Source organism: Micropterus salmoides, unplaced genomic scaffold (genome assembly GCF_014851395.1).
Source record: "Micropterus salmoides isolate LMB-PRFRI ecotype aquatic unplaced genomic scaffold, ASM1485139v1 Ms_hic_scaffold_8, whole genome shotgun sequence".
Classification (NCBI taxonomy): domain Eukaryota; kingdom Metazoa; phylum Chordata; class Actinopteri; order Centrarchiformes; family Centrarchidae; genus Micropterus; species Micropterus salmoides.
Genome location: NW_024044570.1, coordinates 28,718,275 through 28,744,033, shown reverse-complemented (window position 1 = coordinate 28,744,033; position 25,759 = coordinate 28,718,275). Strand labels below are relative to the sequence as shown.

The window sequence follows — 25,759 nt, the reverse complement described above, 5'->3', positions numbered from 1 at the left end:
GTTAGCCAGACAGCAGAGGTCGCGTTAACCAAATAATGTCCGTCACTGGAAAAATCTAAAGGCTGTCCATCATTTTGACAGATGAAGACTAAGGGCCTTCTACTGTAACGTTAAATAATTCACAAGCAAAATTGCCAATAACCACTTGTAGAAGATCCCCCTGTCCAGATGCTGGCGAGTTTGCATATTAATAAGCTGTTGTCTAGTAGACTTACTTTTGACCTCACATGCATGACCTCATTGTTGTAGCTGGCTTTCGCCACTGCATCAGTAGGCTATATTGATACATAGCCTAACTATCACAAAATGTCATGGCAGCTGAGTGTCCCAAGTTTCTTTAGAAAGCCAAATGTGGTTGATAAACAAAAAAGGATTCATACGGTGGAGGGTGAAGGATGAGCAAGTAATACTGATAATGTTTATCAGCCAGCGGCAGAAGCAGGGGTAGTGGGGCAGCAAGGAGGTAAAAATAATTTATCTGTTTCATGTGGTGACTTGAAAAGTGGCCGCACGATTTGTATCACGGTTTATCTTTTCTCTCCTTGTCCTTATAAATGCATAATCTGTAAATTCTGTATATGACCTGCAGTACATGCTCTTGCTTTATCTTTCTAATATTATTCTACCTACTATGCTCATTGTTAAGCACCAAAACAAATTCCTTGTATGTGGAAACCTACTTGCCAATGAAGCTGATTCTGCTATTAAATATTATTGTGATCGAGTTGTTTTCAAAAAATGATGGGAAGTAATAGATTATGACGGAACTTTTACTACCCCATCTTTTAAAATGACAGACAACCTTATGCAACCTCTGCCTGAGAATCACATCACCGCACGTGTTTAATGCACCTAAATAAGGTGGGATGTAAGGCTAGACAAAAGGGAAGATGGATGTGAGGAAACACTGAAAATATGGCCAATTCTCTTTTGATTAACTCACTTTTCCTGCAGAGCTTTTAGTAGTATAAAAGATCAAACAATTATCTGTCTAGAGGATAATATGTGATGGCTGCAAACTAATAAAGACATCTGCAGCGAGTCTGTCTAAAAACCTAGGATGAAAGGGCATCTCATAGTAAATGGATGGACTGACAAAGACAACTGGCACCAGAACCACATTTAAAATTTCTTCCAATTTTCCCATCAGGGCCGACAAAGAAAGACAACCTATCCTGCGTCAGATGAAACACCACCAAATGTCACTAGAGTATCCCAAATCCCTACAATGAGTCAATTATACCTCTCCTCAGTTGCTGGCAGAGTACATAAAGCCGAGACATTTGGTGACCTCAAACTGACTCCAGGGAAAGCAGGCGCAAAATGACAGTCCAGGACTGACTACAATGCCTGCGAGACATTAGCCTTAACCTGTCTCTGTAGTATTTTCTCTAATGCTTTTGAAAGACACTGTCTGGCATACTGTGGCCTAACTTGAAAGAAATTATATGTGACCAGCGCAAAGGCAACTGCTGTGTTGTTACAGCGTTATTATGGCAAAATATTTTCTGAAAATATCAGGTGTGTGGATGTAGAGTGTGCGCATGTGCCTGCTTTCCTTGGCAGGTGGCATTCCCTTGAGGACACACACAAGTACACGCGCGCGCCTACACACAGTGTCCTCTGCATGAGATGACTCACATGCCGTGACATCTGGTTAGTGTTGGATACATTGTTCGGGGCAGCGCAGTGACTTAACACTACGCATAATGGAAGGAAAAAGGAAAAAGAGAAAGCCATGGAATAAAATACATTATTATAATATTAGGCCTCGGTTCTCTATTAAATGTTTTTTCCTGTATTAACAATGGGACACCATGCTGCCAGCACACGGGACAACTGTGAACTGACTAGTTCCAGGACAGCTTTCCCCTCTGGTAAGGAGAAGTGGTAAGAGAGGTCAGGGGCAAAGATGTGGAAAACATTAGAATCTGGGCAGAAAATGAGTTGATACTAGGGTTTCTGCTGTTTACGTTTCTAAAGGCGAGTAAGACAAGACACATTCCTAGATAGAGATATTAATCATGTCCTCCTTTATTCAGATATTCACTCACTGTTTCTCTCATGCATATGTTCCACTTTTACAGACATAATAGCAAAACAGGAAAACAGACATCAGTGTGAAGTTGGTGAAGATAGTGTCAGGTCTAGAGTAAATGAAGCTGCTCTTGTCAACAAAGCAATAGCTTTGACTGCGCATGGAAATGAGCTCGAGGCAGAGCCAAAGCAAAATAATCTGCAGTGAATTTATCCTCTCATCCCTCATTACCGCATCCCCCCATGGCTTCATCTGGGAGAGACACTGGTAGAGAGAGGCTGCTGAAGAGACCCACCTCCCTCTTCTCCCAGCACTGCCTCAGGAATGCTTTTCTTCTGGACCCTTTAGCCCCATGTGTAGACGCCCTCTCTGCAGGGTGTGTTTTGCATGTAAAGCAGGCTGCAGATGCTGTCCGCAAAAGCGACCAGGAGGGACAAGGGGGACCAGGACACAAGGAGGCCCCACTGCCATGCCACCCGCCTGGCCTGGCCTCGCTTTGCTGCCACCCCCTCCGCAGCTCCCCACCCACAACACCTCTCATTACTTCACCCCTCGACAGTCCCCCTTTCCATCCCCGGTTCGACATGCCACCCCTCCATCACCCCACCCACCCCCTCGACCATCCCTCTGCCACCCTCCCAGCACACGCAGTTGTGTGTCTCCTGGGAAACAAGCTCTAGTTGGTGTATGGAGGCACGCTGAGCTCAGAAAGACACACACATGTACCATACCACTTCAGTGGATAAAAAGACCCGAGAAACGGCATTTGGATAGACAGAGAGAGAGAGAAAGAAAGAAATAGAAAGAGCAAGAAGAAAGAGAGCGATCACCTCTAATAAAGTGGTTCTTTACAATCCTGTTATGCATATTCAGCTTGACATGGCTACATTCAGGGGAAATAATTAACAAGTGTATGGCGTACATTAATATTGCATTTGACAGCAGACAGGTGGCTGGCTGAGAGCAGATGTTAGGAGGCAGACCAGGGAGAGAGAGACTCTGAGAGGAAGATGAAAAATTATCACAAAGTTCTGTACTATAAATACAGCTAACATGTAATCAATGGACTTTCATAGACGTTGAGATTTAGATGCATATCTGTAGTGTGGAAACTGTTATTTGATTAAATCTATGAGTTGACTGAGAATAAATCTTTTTCTAACCATTATGATAAGCCAATTAGTTGTTTAAGTCATTAATCAAGAAAAACTGCAAAACAGTCGGCACGTCCAGCTTGTAAATGTGAGAATTTGGTGGGTTTTTTATTATATTATTGTAAACTGAGGACCTTTAGGGTGGACTGTCAGTTAAACAAAAATAACTATTTTAAAATAACACATGGGGATCTGGTAAACTGTGATTGTCATTTTCCCACTTTCTTTCAATGTAAAGCTTAATTGATTAAACAATTAATTTAATAATAGATAAATTAATATTATAAAATGCTAGTTGCAGCTCTACATCTCTGTGTGATATTCAGTTTCTCTACATGATGTACAGTAAAACCTACATCACATTATTCATCCTTCCAGCTCCTCTATCTGTGGCACACAAAGCACCACAGTGTGGCCAGTCGGGGAGGGTGCAACTGGGATGACATAATGGTGTTTTCCATCCAACCTTTTTACTCTGTGATGTGTGTGTGTGGACAGCTTTCCCCTCTGGTAAGGAGAAGTGGTATTTGGAAGGGTGAATAATTGTAGTGACACACTAGTACATTTGGATAATGACCTTTTCTGCTACTTTACAGTATACACACCTTAGCCAGTCTCTACATTGAGACCCTTGATCCGAAAGAACACCTTTGTGACACCTTGCAGTGTTTATGTAATCCACAAGCCTGCTTTATTCTATTATGTTTGACAAGGAGTTACTGCTTGACAAAGTGACATACATTCAGACACACTGGTCTAGACTGGACTGACTGCGATGCTGGTTTCTCTTTTGTGTTGCTGTGTGGTTATTCTAAGAATTTCAGCGCAACAATTTGGCAGGCTTGTGCGAAAGCTTTACCTCATGTGTAAATGGCTTGAATGAAGCCACATTAATCAGGCACCCTGACTTTAACCTAAAGCCATTCATATAGTACATAGCATATGTGCAAAGCAACACCTGAGTATTGATGAATAACTTTACTCGAGGGATTTAAGGCCTTTTGAACATTCTCCTTCATTTCTTTATTATACAGCCACACAAAAAGGAACCATAAAATAACAGGAACATTTCCTTGGGTTAAGCTTGGAAGAGAGGAAGGGTAGATGCCTGTATTGCGTGAAACTGAGATGGATGTGTGGTAAGAACACCAGTTTGTGAGGGCTTCCCACTTTTGCCTTAAGCTGTACCAGTCCCCCTTATTTTACAAAATTGTCCTATAATATACAGACACAACGTGTGGCTCTATGACACTACATTGGATCTTGAGAACGAGAAAGGATGAGCATCACTACTGTTAGTAGAAATACTCAAAGGTATTCCCATGGTTGAAATGCAGACTCTCTCTCAAACTGCTCCCCTTTTCTAAGTCTAAACACTGTAATTTCTCACTGCATCTATCCCTCTTGTCTACAGTTGCTCACTGTACTGGAGTGTCTGACTTTTGCAGCTAAGGGGCCCGCAGCAAACACATAGGTCAGGAGGCAGGAACTCCATGCTTTGCTCCAGCATTTGGAACCACTCTTGACCTATCACAAATTCCTCTTTCTTGGCAGCTATACAGTTCTCCCTCTCTTTCTCTCCCTTTCCGCTTTTCATCAGGGCTGGCAGTAGAACTGTAGTCTACATTCTGCACTAATTAACAACCTTCAGAGGAAGACCACCAAACCGGTGAACTGGCACACTTGAAGCCTGCTTTCAGTTCTGTAAGACTCCCTTTCATTCTGTTTTTAATCTTTCTTCATTCTCTGTCCATCCTTCTAAAGGTTGTGTTGTGTTGAAAATTGTGCTGCATTTAGTCAACAGAACTTTGATGGAGCTCCATGTAAGCTTGAGCCTCCTCCAATATAATCCGACATTAACAAATACTTTCTGACACCAGCTGGGGAAACGCCCCGAATTTTTAGGACCTGAAACTATGGAATATGAGTCAAATTAGACTATGGTGACAGTTGACTGGATTTTCTTCCTACAAGAAGAGTGTATTTCCATTTCAGCCAAAGAATAGGCTGGGGTATTATCAAGTGATTAATAAGCGCATTACCTCAGGTAAATGAGCCTAAAGGTTTAGTGTGTAGGTTTTAGTGATATCTAGTGGTGGGGATTGCGAATTGCAATCAATGGCTCACAGTACATTCATGTGCTCTTCAGTCCCATTTACAGAGTTGTGGAGTCGTTCTTCAAACTGGTGTGTTCATGTGCTCTTCAGTCAGAATGTGGAATCAACATAGACGCTACTGCATTATCAGAGCATATAAATAACACACAAACATCTACTAAATCTTACATCAATTTAATTTCTAAATCCAACAACAAAAAGGCTGTGAAAACTTTCAACATATGTATTTTTTTAACCCTTAAGAGTTCCTTAAAAAAAAAAAAAACCCAAAGAAACTTAATTGTCCCTTGTGACAAAAAATGGCTCCTTCCCAAAAACTGCTGTAAAAATATCATAAATGAATATTTTTTTCCACTTTAAACTTCTTTCAAAGCTACTTCAGCCTGAAATATACATATCAAACATAAATTATGTTTGGGGGATTTTAACCCTTTAAATGCCATTATGTTTACATAACTCCACTGTTATTTTATCAAAAAAACTAAAATAATTTCCATAAAATACAATTCAAGGAGTACTTGATTAGTACTTGACGAGAAATGCCTTGTTGATGTCAGAGGTCAGAGGAGAATGGGCAGACTTGTTCGAGATGACAGAAAGGCAACAGAAACTTAAATAACCACTCGTCACTCGCAAGGTATGCAGAATACCATCTCCGATGCACAACACGTTGAATCCTGAAGCTGATGGGCTACAGCAGCAGAGGACCACACCGGGTGCCACTCCTGTCAGCTAAGAACAGGAAAGTGAGGCTACAATTCTCACAGGCTCACCAAAGCTGGACAATAGAAGATTGGAAAAACGTTGCCTAGTCTGATGAGTCTCGATTTCAGCTGCGACATTCAGATGGTAGGGTCAGAATTTGGCATAAACAACATGAAAGCACGGATCCATCCTGCCTTGGATCAACGATTCAGGCTAGTGGTGGAGGTGTAGGGGAAATTTTCTTGACACACTTTGAGCCCCAGTGAGCATTGTATAAACGCGACAGCCTACCTGAGTATTGTTGCTGACCATGTCCATCCCTTTATGACCACAGTGTACCCATCTTCTGAAGGCTACTTCCAGCAGGATAATGCACCATGTCACAAAGCTCAAATCATCTCAAACTGGTTTTTTGAACATGATAATGAGTTCACTGAACTCCAATGGCCTCCACAGTCACCATATCTCAATCCAATAGAGCACCTTCGGGATGTGGTGGAAGGGGAGATTCACATCATGAATGTGCAGCCGACAAATCTGCAGCAACTACTACTACAAGATGCTATCATGCCAATACGGACCAAAGTCTCTTAAGAATGTGTCCAACACCTTGTTGAAAATATGCCACCAAGAATTAAGGCCCTGTCTATACGAACACGGGTATTTTCAAAAACGTGACTTTTTATATGCAGTTTGGCTGTTCGTACCGTACACATGGAAACGTAGTATCAGGTCACTGAAACCAAACATTTTTTAAAAACCCTGCCAGGGTGAAGATTTTAAGAAATACTGGTTGCAGTGAGTCGTGTATACAGTAAAACTAGAGTTTTTGCCTTGCGATGTAAGTGTGCGTGCACCGTTATCTGCTGTGTTTGATGTCAGATTGTGCACCACCGCCTGCTTTGTTTACAATATTATTAGGCACCGATTGGCCAACATGGCTTTACGGTTAGGGTCATATTGCCGCCTGGTGGATTGGTGTGCTCTTGGCAGCGGTTGATAGCGAATTTTTGCATTTTCACGTAGATAGAGATTTTTTTTTGAAACAGAGGAAAAACTCAGGTTATAAAAATACTCGTGTCTGTACAGACTAGGTCTAAGGCAGTTCTGCAGGCAAAAGGCTCTCCAACCCGGTACTAGCAAGGTGTACCTGATACAGTGGCCGGTGAGTGTATAACCATGGCTGCATTGCTTCTGCATAAACAACCTGAATGAGAACAAAAACAATGTCCCAATTTTGTTTTTGTTCTCGCTGCTCATCGTTTTCATTCCTGGATTAGTTCATAATGCAGAGTGTGGCCTTCAAAGAGAAAAGACTTTGAAGATGAAGTTGGACACACGCGTGCGCGTACACACACACACACACACGCACACACACCTTTCAGACACCATTATCCAACATCAACATGACACACACATATCATTCCAGGGGCAAGACACCCTCGCAGAAAACAGTTAAAAAGTGTGAAATTTTGCTGCATGCTGTAAAAGGGAAAAAAGTAGCACAAACTGGTAGACAGATATAAAAAAAAATTTGAAAGCTAGTAGTGCAAAATTAAATATTAACATAAAGGAATACATCAGTTTAGGTTAGGATAAATGCGGGATCAAAAAAGGCATTTTCAATGGGGCATTTTTTTGTCCTAAGGGACGAATGTGTCGGTTTTTGTGTAGCTTAGCCATTTTAAGCTAATTTAAGGAACGGAGACGACAATTCGAAAATTTCTTTAAAAAGAATATCCTCTGGCAAATTTGAGCTATATACATTCAACACAGCCCAATGGCTTGAAAATTAAAAACGGAATGGCACAAAATGTCGCCAGGAACTCTTAAGGTTAATATCTTTATATTAATATAGACTACGCCTGACTAAGTTTTTATTATTTGTGCCTTCTTATATATTTGACTGTTCTGTAGACTTCTTTATGGCACACGTGCACTTTAGTCCTCTTTTTGAAATATAAAATCCAATTATTTTGACACCACATGAATGCACCATCAGTCACCCCTCACCCTTCCCTTTCCAAGCGTGGAGGAGAAGCTACGGTGGCCAACACGCTCTGTTGGCTCTTGTGCTTAATAATACATGTGGAAATAAAAAAAAAATAGACGAATACTACTACTACTTGTGTTTGTTTTTTGTACATATTCAACGCAGGGACGAAATGTGCTCTGTAAAGCAGTTTGTTCGTTTGGGCTACTGTAGAAACATGTCAGCGCAACATGGCGACTTCCATGTAAGGGGACCCGCGGTGTATGTAGATAGAAACGGCTCATTCTGAAGTAATAAAATCATACCGATTCATTATGGAAGGTCTTTATACACCACTGAAAACAGTTAAGCATATTATATTGAATTTCTGTCAATAGATCCTAAATATTACACACTGAACCTTTAAATGGTCTGAAATATTCTGAATCTCAAATTCATGTATGTCTCTTCTCAGATTCTTGGCATCTAATAGCTGTCTAAAGATGAATCAATTATATGTATACCTACGCAAGGGGTTAATGAGAGTTTCACTGACTTTGCTGTTTTGCTGATTGAGGATTACCTAATGGGAAATATGCGTTTTCCATCACACTATTGTGTTTTTCTCCTTGAAAGCTAGCACAGGAATATTGAAGACAGCCAACATGCACAAAGGGGCTAATACACTGGAATGTACACACATGCACGCACGCACACACACACACACACACACACACACACACACACACACACACACACACACACACACACACACACACACACACACACACACACACACACACAGCGTTAAAACCCAAAGCTGCTGGTCTGGAGCATCAATCGAGTCTCTGTTCGCTCCTCACCCTCCTAGTCTCCACTGCCATCTTCCACCACCAACGTCCACACCACATAATTTGTCACAGTACAGCACAACCTAAACCCAAAAAGCAGCCTTCAAAGCACACTTAAATTAAAATCAGGTACATGCTCTCCTTTGGTAATACAGTATACTGTAATAATAGTCTGGGTCTGACTGGTTTCCATTCTTAGTCTTCCCTTGGGAAAGTTACTGAATAATGGGGTAGAGTGAGAAGGTCACAGGCTGTCTCAAACTCTTGTCATGGAGTAAATTCTTAACATTTCTTGTGAGGTTAAATTAACTGATTGCCAATGCTGTGCGCAAACAGTAGCTTCCAAATAGAGAATGGAGTGCATTAATCAGGGCTTCAATGCCTTGAAACTAGGACAGAAGTTAGAGATGCGGTCTTGTGACCAAAGGGGCAATGCTAGTTCAAATCCCTGGGGCAGCCAAAAGAATTTGGTCGAGGAAAGTGAGTGACAAAAGCTCCCGACAACTTCTGTCAATGTGTCCTTGAGCAATACAGTCCATCCCCAAATATTCTGATTAAGGATCACAGCGCTCAAAAGCACAAGGCCGCACAGCTCCAAGGTGCTGCTGCTGCCAGAATACGAAACAGGGCATTGCCGGTAAAGAGTTGACTGTGTTGTTTCAACTTTCTCTGGTTAAAAAGGGACTATAACATCCCTGTGTTCTTGGAACAAGGCATGTGCCAGGCAAGGAAAGACAATTACAACAATTGACAAAAGAGGAGGAACATTACGCAGAGACAGGAGTTAACAAGAGGAATTCATTGTCCACCTTCATCTGACAAACTCAACTGTAAGTCAAAAGCCTGACAACACAGCCCAAACATAAAACAAGAGGTGAGGGGTAAAGAATGAAGGAATTCCAAGAAGTCAGCGGGTCCAAAGAGACAGTTTGCCTTGTTTCCCAAAGAGATGCTCTGGCATGCCAGTGATCACAGACAGCCTTCCAGCGTTAAGTGACTCTGAATAGGAGCGAGGGGACAGCAAGAGGACAGAGCAACAAGATTGCTGGACCAGAACAGGGTGAGTGTTGCTGGCAGGGCCGACGTATTGTTCTGGAAGCCGAGCAGGAGGCTATCACAGCCCGGGCCAACCGCTAGCCACGTGCTCCTCACCGAGGCCAGCATGAATTATTACATTTCATTCTGTTATCTTTCATCATGGTTCATTACAGACAGACAATTGAGCTTCAACAGGAGCACCACGCTCAGGGGTCCCCCCAGATGCCCTCAGAAAGAGGGAGTGAGAGAGTGAGGGAGAGAGTAAGAGAGAGAATCCCTGCACTCCCCACTGAAAAGGATGGAGGAGGATGGACAAAAACACATTGTCCGTGGATTTAAAAAGAAGGCTTATGGCTGCTATGAAAAAAGAAATGTGCTTTTAGAAGAGGAGAAGAATGAATCTGCCCGCTGATGCACACTCAATGAGATGTACGCTAGCGGAGCCATAGAAAAGAAGCAAGAATTGAAAGGGATGGAATCTGAGGCAAATGACACTCGAGTGTTTTGAAAATAACTGACAGCTGCACAATAGGACACCAAAACAGACTGCAATCTGCCCATACATAGATGAAAAGACAGGGACTTGAATAGAAGTGCGACCAAATACATACAGAGATACTGTCCATTCATGGCAGAAGTGGATAAAAAGACAGCCGTGAAAATGGACATGAAAGGTGAGGTTTTGCTCTGATAAATGAACCAAACAAAGAACGTGTGAAACAATTAGGCTTTCTCAGTTTAAGTACATAAGTGCCACAAGTATGCTCAGTTTGGGCCTTGAGAAATTTTATTTACCAGAGAGTCACACTTAACACAAAAACACAGAGACAAAAAAGGGCCAAATTCAACATTTAAGTCTTTATGAGTTTGGTAGGGGACACGGGCATCATTAGACCCAATAATAGCTGATTACAGACCTTTCTGGATCCGTGATGTATCGCTGAATGAATGAGCCGTAACCATCCAGAAGAAATGCATGTGTAATGCTATAATTGCAGTGTCTCTCCTCGTGAAGCTTTGTTGTAGGTGTCTGTTTGTGTGTGTGTTCCTAATGTATTTGTGTGTGTGTGTGTGTCCAGAGAGGTGAGTATCAGAACACACTCCTCTTGTCACTCGCTGTTCGCTGCATAACACAGACATTTTCCATTCTGTCAGCGCAAGCAGCGAGCACACTGGCTCCTTCTAAACTCAGCCGCCACTTCATTAAATGACTTCAGAATCTTGGCAGAGTCAGTGGGAAAAGTCTATATTAACTGTGTGTGAGATCCACGGGGTGACCAACAAAGGCCATAGTTGTTCCTCTACGCTGGGTGCTGCTCGGGGGAATTCTGGGGCCTATTGGGGTACCCCTCCGTTGGGCTTTTTGCCCCATTTGTGTCTCACACATGCTCTTGCTTCTTCTTCTTCTTTTTCTTCTTCTTCTCGTCATCTCGTTATCTCTCTCAGACCTCACATACACACAGACAGACACAAATAACACACAAGGATGCACACTAGAGTCACATAAAGCTTTGCTGACTTTTGCCCTACTTTCCAGGAACTGGTGCTAGAATTGTGAGTTACAGTAAATCAGCAAGTATAAGCCAGCCACAGTGGAGAATATGGTGTGTGTGTGTGTGTGTGTGTTGATGGGGCACAGTTTTGACATCATAATGCAGGATCGATAGCATTATGCAGGTTCGAGCCAAGTTATGGGTTGCACGAGGGAGTGGGGGGAATGAGATGAGGGGGACTGTATGTGTTTAGACTGGAAAGTGCAGTGAAGGGTAGAGGTTGATGTCTCCACTCAGTCCAACATGACTGCTGGCTCATTTGTTTACAGGAGGTTCAGATGGAGAGAGACAGCCTGATGGTACCTAATGGCCAGGAGGAGAAGCTGGCGGCTGAATCAAAGCATTTACTGTTGCTTAGCCAGGTCAAAGTGCTGGGTCATTTGGGAGTGGATGGGCAGAACAGCCAGACGATCAGCCACCATAGGAGTCTAAATTCCACGATAAAACAGTTTTCACAAAGCCTTTTTTTTCAAAGCAAGAAGCCAGAGCACAGGGGCGCTGGTGACAACAGGCAAAAAGAGTGACTGTCCATTGACACAAGGTAGAAAACAGACTGTGGTATTATGAGACATGGGTTTCTATCAGTTATGATAATGCTCTACTCAAGAAGTAATTCTTCTCGGAAAGAGGCAACATCGGTAAAAATAAAAAGGAAACACGATTAGACGATCATGCAAGTATTATAAAGTAGTAAACAAGCCGACAGTTTAGCCAGATAATCTAAACTACTTTGTTTCTAAATAAAACTGAAAGTGAGCACACCCATAATGTCGAGATTGCACAGGAAGATGGTGTCTGCGTACTGTAGATCAAAGTTGTCCAAGGAAGTCCCTTGTAAACTTTGACGTTCAAAACATGCAGTTTGCATAATAGTTTTACCTAGGCCTGAACGATTAAAGAGGTGGTATAATGCTCATTTTCATGTTCAAAATCCTATTTAGAGGTTGTACCAGAACAGGTTTACATGGTTTAATTTTCAAAAAACACCATATTTTTTGTCATAATGCACATTGCAGCAGCTCCTCTTTTCACCCTGTGTTAAACGCTTCGTTTTAGCTACGGAGTGATACATCTTGTCTCTAAATGATCTTTGTTGGGGGTTGCAAATGCTCAGTTCCTAGTTAAGGACTACTAGCCAATCAGAAGCAGAGAAGGGCGGGTCAGTGAGAAGCCAGTAAACAGTTCAGCTGTATATGTTGCCGACCAGCTTGGCAACATGGACTGGAGCAAGAGTTTCAGAGTGGTGATTTATTAATCTGTAACAAAAGTATCTTTCATCCATAACATTTTAACTGAGCTCTGTCTCTACATCACAGTAACAACTTTCTGTCCACTGACTGCCTGGAGGGTAGCTAATGTTTGGAAGGGAGAGGAGGTGTGTCCTGCAGCTCAGTGTTTTTCCACCTGTGTTTTTAAGGGCGTGTCGGACTAGCCGCTTGGCGAGCGTTATATAACTGCATTTTGCTTTCATCACTGTGATGGGGAACAGGGACCCGTTTTAACAGTCATGCAGTTACAAATTAATTCCGTTGTCATCCCTGTGTGACAGACTGCTCGCCAATCACAAGCTCCATGCGTCTCCTGTTACTGTCCTACTCACCAACCAGAGCGGGCACTAGGGCTGCAACTAACGACTATTTTGATAGTCGATTAATCTATTGATTATTGATATGAATAATCGACTATTCAGATTATGAATGGCAAAATGACACAATGCCTCTCATTTAGCTATTAGCCTTTAAATTAAACCTGAGGTTGTTTAAGGCACGTGCTAATTAACAGTCAAGACAACGTTCATTAAAAGATGCATTCAAAAATGCATCTTTTAATGAACGTTTCTGCTGCAGCAACATAAAGTTCTACTGAAATCACGCCCTGATAAGCAGCTGATCTGCTGTTTAGTGACGGAGCAGCTTTCACGCCAGTAACACCCCGGGACAAACACTGTATACAAAGAAAGGAATAACATCATGCATTACATTTGCTGAATTTACAAGAGGGTATCAATAATAATGATTTTGTAGTAGACAGCGTTTCACAACAAATATAGTTTCCCCTAACTCAACAACTCACAAAACTCCGTGATTTTTTTAGACACTTTTCTCTTCTTTAGAAAGTATGAAATTGTCCGGTGTTGTCTAATCTTGCGCACTCAGCAGAAACATGTTCTCCAGCTGGGAATGTCGTCATGAGTGATGCATCGTTTGATTGTAAAGTTAAGGCATATCTGGAATGTGAACGCGGCCGTTGTGTATCATAATTATGTGCTACTCCCAGCGCCATTACTGTAACAATCAATCAAATTGATCAACTGGATAGGAAACGTATCAGCTCATAATGTGAGGTAACACGGCTAACGTGAAACTAGCTCGCTAACTAGCTTACCGAGACGAGTCTTCATCATCCACAAAGACACGACGTTACGTGCCTCCTCTTCAGATGCTCCGGTGTTTCCAGGAGAGCTCAGCTTTGCTGCAGTTCATGACCTTCCTGGCTGAGTGAGGAGTGAAATGCTGCCACACTCTGGAGGTTTTAAGTTGTGAAGGTGTTACTGCAGCTTTGATGTTGTAACTTTAATGTTACTGTTCATATCATTCGTTGGCAACAAATTTAATAATCGATTTTTGTTGACTACATCTATTAGTTGTTGCACCCCTAGTGGGCACAGGACGTGTACATTTTTCAACAACAAACGAAACTAGAAGAAAATGTTGAATAAACCTGCGGCTTCAGTCAAAAATAGTCTGGCAGTTTAGCAAAACTTCAATCACAAAATTGCAAATCGAATCGTAATCGCAATATCTGGCAGAAAGATTGCAATTAGATATTTTCCCCAAATCGTTCAGCCCAAGTTTTACCCTTTACCTCCGCTCAAATAAGTTGTTATTAATAACTTGTGTACAACCTATCTGATCGCTGGTATTTCTTACCTTGTTGGACCTATGTATTTCTCCTTAAAAGTTACCTCTCTATATTGTTGCATTGTCAGTCACAGAGGCCGCCATTCCCTCTTGATATAAATGGCGTCCACATGCACACAGGAAATGATGAATGCAGTCCAATTGCGTCAGTACAATTATAGCTACAGTGCTTTACAAAGAAGACATCAAATTTTCATCACAGGCAAACAGATAGGAGAAAAAATCAGCTAAACTGAAATCTTTAAAGGGACAAAATACTTCCTATATCTAATATTAAAAATACCATTTTTTTGCAATTTGCACATTAATGTACAGTTACAGGGCAAGATCTGTCAATGAATAAAACACACAATGCAATGAGTGGTGTAGGCAAGAAGAGCATATGCAATCCTAACATAACTTTTTAGTATGGGATGTTTCACTCTTAAATACTGATACTGGTATGAGCTTTTAATCTAGACCTGCAGTCTAAAACACACTAGAACTACATATTACTCACTTTACATTATTTAGATCACATTCAGTTTTATTTTCTATAACAGTTCAATAGAGAAATAAATGACAGAAATTACAGCTGTTCTGGAAAGACACAGCAGAGCAGAGGTCAAATGGGGAGTGTCCAGAGGCAAAGGAGCAGTCGAGTGTGGCAAGAGGAGAGAAATAAGTATTTAGGTGAAGAATCCTTGTTTAACCACAAAACAGTATTACAGCCTCAACTGCAGTTTCAGACCCCAAGACAAATAGAAAGACAGATGAAGATAAAGACCCATCTATGATCTGGAAGTCTATTTTTGCGATATTTCTTTTTCTGATGCTAACAGAACACAAAAACTCTCACAGGCTCACCCACACAGAAAAGCTGTGTCCACCAGATGTACTGAGAAAAGTGCAAGACACAACAAGCAAAACCACGCCGTACAGTCAGTCAGTCAGATTGACTTGATATGCCAGTTCCAGTAAGGGCTAACGTCTGTCTGTGGTGACCTTTACCCAATCTAGTGGATTTATTTGTTCTAATTAAGCAGGTTAGGGCCACATGCCTTCACAAATGAAGCCATTCATCTTGATGTGACAAGTCAGAGGACAAAAGGCCAATTACCCCCAGGAAAAAGGGCAATTTCTGTCAGAGAGGGTTAACATTTACACCCACACATAATAAAAGAATGTACATTAGGCTAACTATGCACGCATGCTGTCTCATGTTTCAGTATTGCCACTTTCTATGCCAATGCTGGTATTATGCATTTCTTCAGACTTGTGTGCATTCTATAAATGAATGTATATTCAGTCAGCAACTACTCTGGTGGACAGCAGAGCTTCAACAATAATTGAATAATTGATTAGTTGTCTATTGGATAGCGATTGGATAATCGATTAATCTGAGTAATTTTTTTAAGAAAATGTTTTGATTCCAGTTTCTCAAATGTGAATATGTTCTGCTATCTTTACTTTTCTATGACAGTAAACTGATTATATGTGGGTAGATGAAACCCTGCGACCCTGTACGCAGGATAAGCGGTTGACAATGGATGGATGGATGGATAGATGATTGAAAATTTTCACCATTTTTGTGACATTTTAAAGACCAAACTAACCAAAATAATCAACAGATTAATTGACAATGAAAATAATCATTAATTGCAGCCCTAGTGGGTAGTATGTGCTGACTAGGGCTGCTCGATTATGGTAAAAATCATAATCTCCATTATTTTAGTCATTATTGAGATCATGATTATTTAACATGATAACTCAATCTCTTTGGAAATATCATTTACTTATTAAACTTGTAAGACAAATGTCTTATAATAATAATAATAATAATAATACATCTAATACACAGCGGGTGGTGGCTCAGTGGTTGCCCGTTAATTGCAAGGTCGGCAGTTGCTAGATACTGAACCCCGAATTGCGGTAGTTGTTCCGCCAGTGTATGAATGTGTGTGAATGTTAGTTTCTGTTTGAGCACTTAGGCTCAGTGTATAAATGTGAGTGAATGGTGAATGCAGATGTAGTGTAAAAGTGCTTTGAGTGGTCGAAAAGACTAGAAAGGTGCTATACAGAGCATTTACATTACAAAAAAAAAGCAGCAATTAAATTCTGATTTTGACTTTGATGGACACAGCCACGTGTGCCCTTCAACACATATAATACATAGATAGACACAAAAATATATGGCCACGGATCACACCATGGTCCTGAGGTGGATAATAGTCCACAATGCCTAGATCAACAGAGGCTGGAGCCGGCAGGGGCTCCAAGGTGGACTGAGGTGGCCCACTGAGAGGCCTGTTAAATGCAGTTACTCCTCCTGTAATCCCACACACTAGAAACTCTGTGCATGTGCAGTGTAATGATGAGTCTGACTAATCGATACCTGCACTTATGAGGCCGATATCTAAAAAATCTCTGCGGACACATCTGCAGGCAGCCTTGTCGGTGTGGCTGCTGTGGAACAGTGTTAGCACCCTTGGAAGGTGGGGAAAAAGTTAGTTAGTTTGTTAAAGTAATTATGCATCAAGTTGGTAAAAAACTGTTCTGTTGACAGCCCGACAGATGTGCGTCCACTATATGTTCCTAAATACACATTACAGATTCACCAAGAGGGAGTAATGCTTGGTAAATCTAGTTATACTCAGCTAATGATACAACAGATGTTTCGTCATGTTGATTTGATTTGTTGAGAGCCCTAAATTTTCTCAGTCAATATAGTCTTTTTCTAAATGTTAACACGTTTTTCCTAAATGACAGTTAATTTAGAACCATTACTGGCTAGCGTTAAATATATATTGCTCTATTGTAGAGAATAATGCAGCTGAATGACGTCCCTTCTGAAAACGCTCTGAAATCCACAGCATAACCCAATATATAAATTTTTTTATTTCATTAATTAATAAACATTAATACTATGTATGGAATAATGGAGTTATTTTTTGTAATTGAAGATGAGAAACCCATTTTGGTTGACCACTAGTATGTGCTCATGTGCTTCTGTAAGTGTAAGTGTGTATGCACTCCTGAGTGGCAGGAAGACTGAGGATACAAGGATGCAAAAACAAACACAAGGGCAACACCGCCATCCAGGCTATAGACATTCATAAATTTTCATCTTCCACACAGCACAAGCTCTAAGCTTGCTTCACGTGTTCATTATCTGCTACATATCAGCATACATGTGATAATACAATTCTAAATCCACCCTGTTGCCAAAAGTAAACAAAGCTCACCTTTCACTGGAAACTCTTCATCAAGGAAAGTTTACTTTCAATGAAAATACACCACAAAAACGTTCACACACACACACACACACACACACACACACACACCCATACCCACTAACCTTCAAGTGACTCCAAAGCATCCTGAGCCATCCACCAAATTACACAAGGAGATTCAGAGCACAAAATGAAGGAATAACACCAGGAAACAATATGGCTCAGTTCTTTTCACCATGGGGTTTCGCTCTGAGAAATGTTTGCAGTTTCAAAATATTATATCCTTCCTACAGTATATGAACATTCTGAATAGGGCTCTCTGTTTCTAATAGGCCTCTTTTACCTTTTTATCAGTGTTCGTTTCTCTCTCCATCTCTGACGTGCTCTCTGTCTCCCTTACAAACACACACTCAACGGTGTGTGCAGCCACATGCTGGCACACATACCCACGAACACTACATTCCCGTCTAATCCACATCCATCCCCTCTGCAGAACACACTCTAGATTGGTTTTGCTTCTAGTATAAACTTTTAAGTCGGGGTCAGACTTTTGGGTCAGTGGGGCCTACAGAAAGCCATGTAGCTTGACTTCAAAGAGAAACTGAGCTATGCAGGGGAGCTAGCTTGTTTGTGCTTTCTCTGCCCTTATTTGCACCTCTCACAACCCCAACATGTCTGTTTCCTATTGTTAATGCTAGACAGTCAAGGCTGTGTTAGCGGGCTGCTGCAGTCATCAAGCCTCTATACTTTTTGTTACCGACCAAAATGTATCAAAAACTCTCAAATACTTCAACAGACTCATAACCTTGTTTACTTATACTTTGATAGTTAATGCACATGCACATTTTAGACATGCATTTTATTTAAGATTTTTGGCTTTTTGTTTAATGACAAGAAAAGATGCTGGAGAAAAAAATACATGGATTCTTCTCAAAGTAAGGTTAAGAAAGAAAAGTATAGAAAAGAAAAAGAAAGACGAGTAAGAAAAAGGTCTTCTTTTTGTATTGGTAACAAAACTTGGGTACTGTATTGGCACTAGTATTCAAACATTTAAAGCAATTCCCAGCCCTAAACCTTATTTTGTTCAATCCTAGAAGTGATACCAACAGATGCTCTCTGCACTTACCAGCGTTTCTTAGTGTACCTTTAAACCCTGTTATTTATTTCATCGATATGACTTTTCTGCCATCTAGTGGCGATGTATGATAACAACAGCTGTGCATCGCTCATCTGTTATTAAAGGGCAACACCAATGTTTTCTAGCAGTGTACATACAAGTGCCTATGAATAATTCACTGTATGTTTGTTATTTAATTTGACCTTTGAAATACTGTCATGTATTTTTCATAATCGCTGCCTATGTCAGAAAATACACCTGAGACACTTAAAAAAGGTCTCAGGTGTATAAGGTGTAATATGTGAATTAGAATTTTCCCAAATCCTGAGACATCAATTTCCATTGTGGTATGAAGGAAATGGGTTCTACATGTCATATGTTTTGAATATTATAAAATCTACATATTATTATAAAAGTAGTTAAGTAATGTGTTTTTGCAGTTAGACAGCTCGGCATGCCTGAACTGCACATTCTATAACTTTATACACTAATCTAATTACTCATGTGACAATGATTAGTGTTATTTAATTATATTAGATAGCTGTCTAAAGTTGGATGCAAAATTGATAGTGTCACTGTAGAATAGGTATCTTGAATGCAGTGGAAGCGCTTAAAAACTAACATTTGGAATCATATCAGCCTACTTTTTAAAGTAATTATGCATCAAGTTGGTAAAAAACTGTTCTGTTGACAGCCCGACAGATGTGCGTCCACTATATGTTCCTAAATACACATTACAGATTCACCAAAATGGAGTAGTGCTTGGTAAATCTAGTTATACTCAGCTAATGATACAACAGATGTTTCGTCATGTTGATTTGATGACTTGCACAACCTTTCCTGACCACTAGAGGTCAGAGTTTTACCATCTATGAATGACACCCAGGAAATATAACATTGCCACACTAATTACACTCTCTCCAATGGAGTAAACAAACAACTGAAAACAGCAGAATCACAATCCGAAGAGCTCAAGAGGAAGCTTAATCAGCTTACAGCTTCTTCTGCAGAGAATTTCAAAGTCACCATTGTTCCAGTAATGCTTGATAGTCTCATGCAAAGATGAGTGAAACAGTGTATGAGACCTAGAATCTGTTCAAATAAACAGTCCTGGAAAACATAAAAACAGAAGATGGTTATTATGATGGTTTAAGAAATTGTACTGTCCACAGCAAATAAATAACCTATCAATTTGGATAATCTATTCTTAATATACTATTCACTAAAAATAACAAAAAAATAACATTAAAAAAAACCCATAAAAATAACATTATAACACTAAAAATACTCATTTATAGAAAGTGTCTGTAACAAGAAACAGTTTTGGAAACAAGTAAAATAAGTTCCCATGGAAATAAGATAATTAAAAAATAAGAATATAAATTTGTGTGTGAATGTGTTATGTATTTTTGTGTATTTACAGGAACTGTATCAAACTGATGTAGAGATCATTTGCAAGATAAGTTAAAAGAGAACTGACATTGTCTACCACAGAAAGGTCTACGCAGCAGACTTAATGACATAACAACTCTGAGTGTACCTTTGGGAAATGTGTTTACATGCCTTGACGTAGGCACACAGGGGAATGTTCAACACCGCAACACTGCCATGTCAGCAGCTGGTATACCCGTCAGCAAACAAGTAACACATCAAAACAGCTGTAAGTCTGACTTACAGTACAGACAGTACTAAAAAAAGCTTTTCTGTAAAGTTGACCGCAAAAAAAAGAAATTGTGTTTCTACTTCACTGATCACCTCCAAAAACAGTACACGACAAGCCTCAACGAGCAGGCAAAGGGACACATTATGCTTCTTTTAAATCATACAAATGTATGAATTAGGGTAAAGAAATGCAGTATGAACAAATAAACAGCAAAAACGTTGCTATAGTCAATACATAACAGATTATGTACTAAATAAACCAAGCTCTCATTTCAGGCACATATTGTTGCAACAGTTAGATATACATTTATGCACACTTAATGCATCTAAAATTGTTGAAAATAGATTTTTGAGCAGCACAAAATATAGAAAAAATACAGACAGACAATGAATATATAGACTTCACTTGACACAGATTCTTTAACTATCAAATATATAACCCATGTAATTGCATTCCTACAGTATGTAAACTGGCATAATCACCATCACCAAGCCAGGAAGTTCTTCCTGCAGAGCAGCTGCACAATCTCATAGTCGATCCTGGTCCATCCGTACACACAATCTGACACTGCCCTGCCCTGCCCTGCCTCCTCCTCCTCCTTTTGCTGCACTCTAAACAGTTACCAGTTACCCATCCTAGAATTAATTGATTTTCAAGTTTTGTCTCTTAAATTCTTCTCATAGACCGACACATGTTTATTCATTGTCGGAATAAGTTTTATCTCACAGGCAGGCTCTGTGTGCAACACTGCCACGCATCCTACCCTTTGAGGGGCTGAACAGTAGCAAGAAAAAACTTTACTTTGGTTTGGTTGCCAAGTTTCAGTTTTCGGAGAAAGATTTTGGGGTAAAAATAAGTGCTCCTTACTTGCCTCATTTGTTGTAGGGTCTGGGTGATGAATTTTGTACTTAGGATGTCTTCTGTTTTTTCCCCATCTATAAATAATGTCATGTTTTTTTTTCAGTGTAGCTGAGACATTTTTTCCTCACATGTATTAGGCACTATTCTGTATTCCTGTAACATGATAAGACAATAAAAGGTTATCATCATAGTCATCAAAATTACAGCATGTTCTCAGCACAACTGCATGGTGCATTTAAAGCAATCAAACCACCAAAACACTGCGGTCTATGTGTCACTGCTGACAAACGCTGTGTTTGTGTTTAGGTAGCGTGACAGGAAGTGATGACGTCAGTGTGTTTCATGTAAAACACCGAATCGGGTTTCTGAGAGCAGCTCGACATGAAAACAAACAAAGACTCATCGCCATGCAGGTATAATCGCTACTTAAGATTACTGACACGTGGGTTGAGTGTTTGCCAGTTGAATCACAGTAAATCAATGTTTATGATCAGATTTCAAAAGATAATTCTCTGAAATACACGTTTGTGTTATGGCAACCACACTTCATCATGCAAGCGCGGCTGTTGTTACAATACTCAACATCCAGTTTCATTTGAGTCAGATGTGTGTTGGACCAATCGGTGACGTATGGGGATTTTTAGATCATGATATGACTTTGTGACGCACTATCATCTCAAAACTCCAAAAGTATTTACACTGCCCAAAAACATGAACGCTTAAATCATGGAGTCTGTTTCTAAAAATTTGGTCTATTACTCACCTCAAATTAATTCAAAGAATGATTTTACTGGATAGAGAAATTTCACAGTGTTTTCAGGACAGCCACCAAGTATTTCCAGAGGTAAAGGCAACTGAGAGTCCAGTCAGGGGTGTGAAGGATTTATATCTTAGTGAAGCTTTGCCAGACCACAATAAGCAAAGTGAGAACTGTGGGCTGGCTTTTGGGAGATAACTGCAAGAGCACATTGACCACAAGAATATATATTATTTTAGCTGCATATTTTAATTATTTTGTACATGATATGACTGTATCAATTTTGCAGTTCACATGAAAGCAACAGTGTCCGAAATCACCCACTACTCACTATATAGTGGACTATATAGTGAGCTCGCCATTTTGTAGTGCTGCCCAAATGTATAGTGAGAATTATTATACCCTATATAGTCCACTCAATGTATCCCAGAATGCATTTAGAAAAGTAGCGTACAACCGATGGTCACTAACCAAGTCCTTTACCATCATGCATTGCTCTGACAGAAAATAGTCAACCAACTGATTGTCCGACGGCAATTACGTAATTAACAGCGCTGAAATAATGATCAGAGTAGTGTCCGAAAGTTTTTTTTCCATTATGCAGGTGTGCTCTATAGGGTAGGGTATTGTGAATGAGTGGGGATTTTGGACAAAGGGTTAAGAATTTGTGGAAACAGCCACATTTAAAAGTTGTGATATTTATGTTTTTTTTAAATGGCCATATCAACTAAATACCTTTTTGCATTGTTTTCCATTGTACCTATTGCTTCTAAAAATGTAACATCAGCAGTTTAGAGCAAGCACCTGAATGATTTCAAGAAAGATATTTTATTGATCCTACCTAGTAACCACTAGTTTTTCTCTTTGTAGCAATTTATGCAATGTTGGTTTAAAATCATCACGGTTAAAGCTCACAGTTTACATTTTAACCTCTTTGCCATGGTGTCATTTTACATCCAAAAACAATGTCAAGAATCCAAAAGCTGCCAGTAAAGGAGCCAAAAATACCACTACCATAAGTGTTTTACGGTCCAAGGATTTTTTAGATGAGTAGTCTGCTGCTTGTTAAGCTTTTACTGAAAGCTTCTTGTCTAATAGTGACAGAGTAGCAACTGCTGGAGTAGAAATACATTTCTTCAAAATAGAAACCTCCTCTAACAAAGAGCATGGTACAATCAAGATGAAATAAACATAGCAAACTGTCCAAACCACAAATGTACTCAAAAGAAATGCGTCACATTTCCCGAGAAGTTACAGTGAAGAAATTCATAACTGCGTGTATAAAATCCCCCCCCCCCCAGGTCTCAGTCCCCACCACCTCAGCTGATTCAGTTTCTCAGCCACTCTGACAGGAAGCTTTTCCCTCCCCCTTCTTCCTGAACCCCTCCTTCAGCTGAGGTGGGCGTGCTGAGGGAACACAGAGCATGCAGATGTTGACGTTCCACAACGAAAGCTGTACCCACATCCGTTTAGAATAAGACTTTTGAAGCCTATTTCAGACTAACAGTAAAACAGCAAGCAACAAAATACAGCACATCTACACTGCAGTACACTATCAGCACCACTGGAGCTCTAAGACAGAAGAGGAACATCCACTTTAGGCTAGACAGAAACATTTGTCTTTTGACAGCCTGTGTGTGAGTGACTGACTGATTTAGTGAGTTTGTCAAAGAGAAAATTCCAGGAAATAGTACTTGCTAAGCGGAAATAAAATAAAAAAATTAGCTCTCATTTCCAAGCTTTTGTGACATTTGTATACATTATTACATTACTATTAAACACTTGAACATGAACATTTTCCCCTGTCAGTGTCTACCTGCTGAGTTGATGGATTTTCACTGTTTTTGTCTCATACAGGCAAAGCAATTCTTGATACCTACACTTATCAGCACTCTGACACATTCAGAGGCTGTAAAGCCGCCTAATAACAGGCCTGTCTCACTCAGTCAGTGGATGGGCCTAAATGCTGAGTGATTTTAAATGAACTCTGCTCCATCATTAGCCTGCTCATTGGAATTACTCAGAAAATCAACCAAAGGCTTATTAAGTTTAAACCACCATGTCCTCGTCATAGCCCATATTCTACCTCAAACACACAATTTTGTGTATAAAGCCAGAAACAGGGGCAAGCACACGGTGTCAGAACACCTATAAGATTTGTGTTGCACAATCAGTTTCACTCCTCAGCCGCTGATGTGGGAACACCACCGCACCCTTAAAAGTCTCTCGAACTGAATTAAAGTCTCACCTACTAATAAGGTGTTTGGCAAACAGGCTAATGATTCTCTCAGCTGTGTAGAAGCCTAATTTTAAGCTAAACAGATAGTCTAACCGAGATATAACATGTCAGTGGACTCTGAACAGGAATTTAACGTTTCACTGTAGCCCATTGTGGCGACGTCATTCGGGACACTGAAACACTATGTTATAGGCTACAGTATGTAGAGTTACATTGTTTGTGTTTATTTAAAAAACCCTCCACATGCTTCTTCTGCACTTTTTACTCTACATGACAGCTGTTTTGCAACACTACTACGGGTCACGAGGACACCTAAATACAAACGCTCGGCGCGCGCGCACACACACTGCGCTAAAACACACGGTCCAGATTCAAAACGGCAACCAAACACAGCTCTTGTCTCACCTGTTTCAGGGACTTTTAGCTCACTCGGCTGCAGCACCGTCGTATCCTTTCGTAGTAAATACAGCAGATGAACTTTAAAACAGCGTGTAAGGGTTGTTTACAAAGTTTCACCGTGAACTCCGATTGGTCTGAGGGAAGTTCAGTCGACGCCCCAAACCTCGGTCACCCGGCCGAGTCTCAAACGTTGTTTCCTGGACTTGCTGCCTTCCTCAAGGCAGAAAGCACAGTGAAGGAGGCGAGCTGCGGCACGTTAGTGGTGAATAGTAAAGTGAGTAGGTAGTGTTTTGTTTTTCTCAGATTTGTTTTTTTTTTTGCCAATAGCCTAAACTAATTTTAAGGAGACACACAGAAGGAAGTCAAAACAACAAGACCCACAGTAACTGTCAGCAGGGTTTCTTTAGGCTTATAGGAACAATTGGTAAGGTAGCGATTTGCAACAGCACAGTGGGCACCCCACATTTCTATAATGATAAAAAAAAGCTTTATTATTTTGTCAAGGCATCCCATAGTCTTTATGTGCCACATACATGGGGTGCTTAAGACAAAATACCAATTAAAAACTGATTGTGCCCTTCAAAGAAAATTTTCCCTGCAGGAATATAAATACATGCAAGTATTACTCAAACAATGCAGTCTAAATTATTAGTAGTTATTAGAACTTATTTTGGCCTGGCTGTTGATAATGTATTATCACAACCTGCAGGCTGCTGGACATGCAACTGGAAAGAAGTCCCTATAAATTAAAAGTTTTTAGAATTCTTAAATATATTATTGGATTTCTGATATGGCTGTGCTTTACAGGCTCAAGGTGTGTTCACACTGAAATTTACACACTCGCTGTACTTGCGCGAGTTTGACTGCTTGACATTTTGAGTGTTCACACACAACACGTTTTAAGCGAATAAACACAGACCACGGATACTACAGCTATATGAACCCAAAGTAAAACCTTTGCTGTGATTTAATTGCAATAAACGGACTGATGCCAAAATAACTACAATATGATGTTGTTTTGTTAGACATGAATTCATGCTTTGTCAGGTCTATCAGCAAGTCAGCAGGACGACAACTTTTAAAATGTTTGTTTTCTGAATGGAGTTCAGATCGATCTAAAACTAAAGTAAAAAGCTAATTTAATAAAAGCAGTTAACTCTGA

At 40.3% G+C, this 25,759-nt stretch overlaps 1 protein-coding gene across 1 annotated transcript in view; it reads right to left on the bottom strand.

Moving 5' to 3' along the window:
• ccnd2a (cyclin D2, a) overlaps positions 1-24,737 on the bottom strand; it is a 167,814-nt gene extending 143,077 nt beyond the window's left edge. Inside the window, exon 1 of the mRNA XM_038706516.1 lies at positions 24,604-24,737. The gene's annotated coding sequence lies outside the window, so the exon portion shown is untranslated. The remainder of the gene's footprint in view (positions 1-24,603) is intronic.
• Between the last annotated feature and the right edge of the window lie 1,022 nt (positions 24,738-25,759).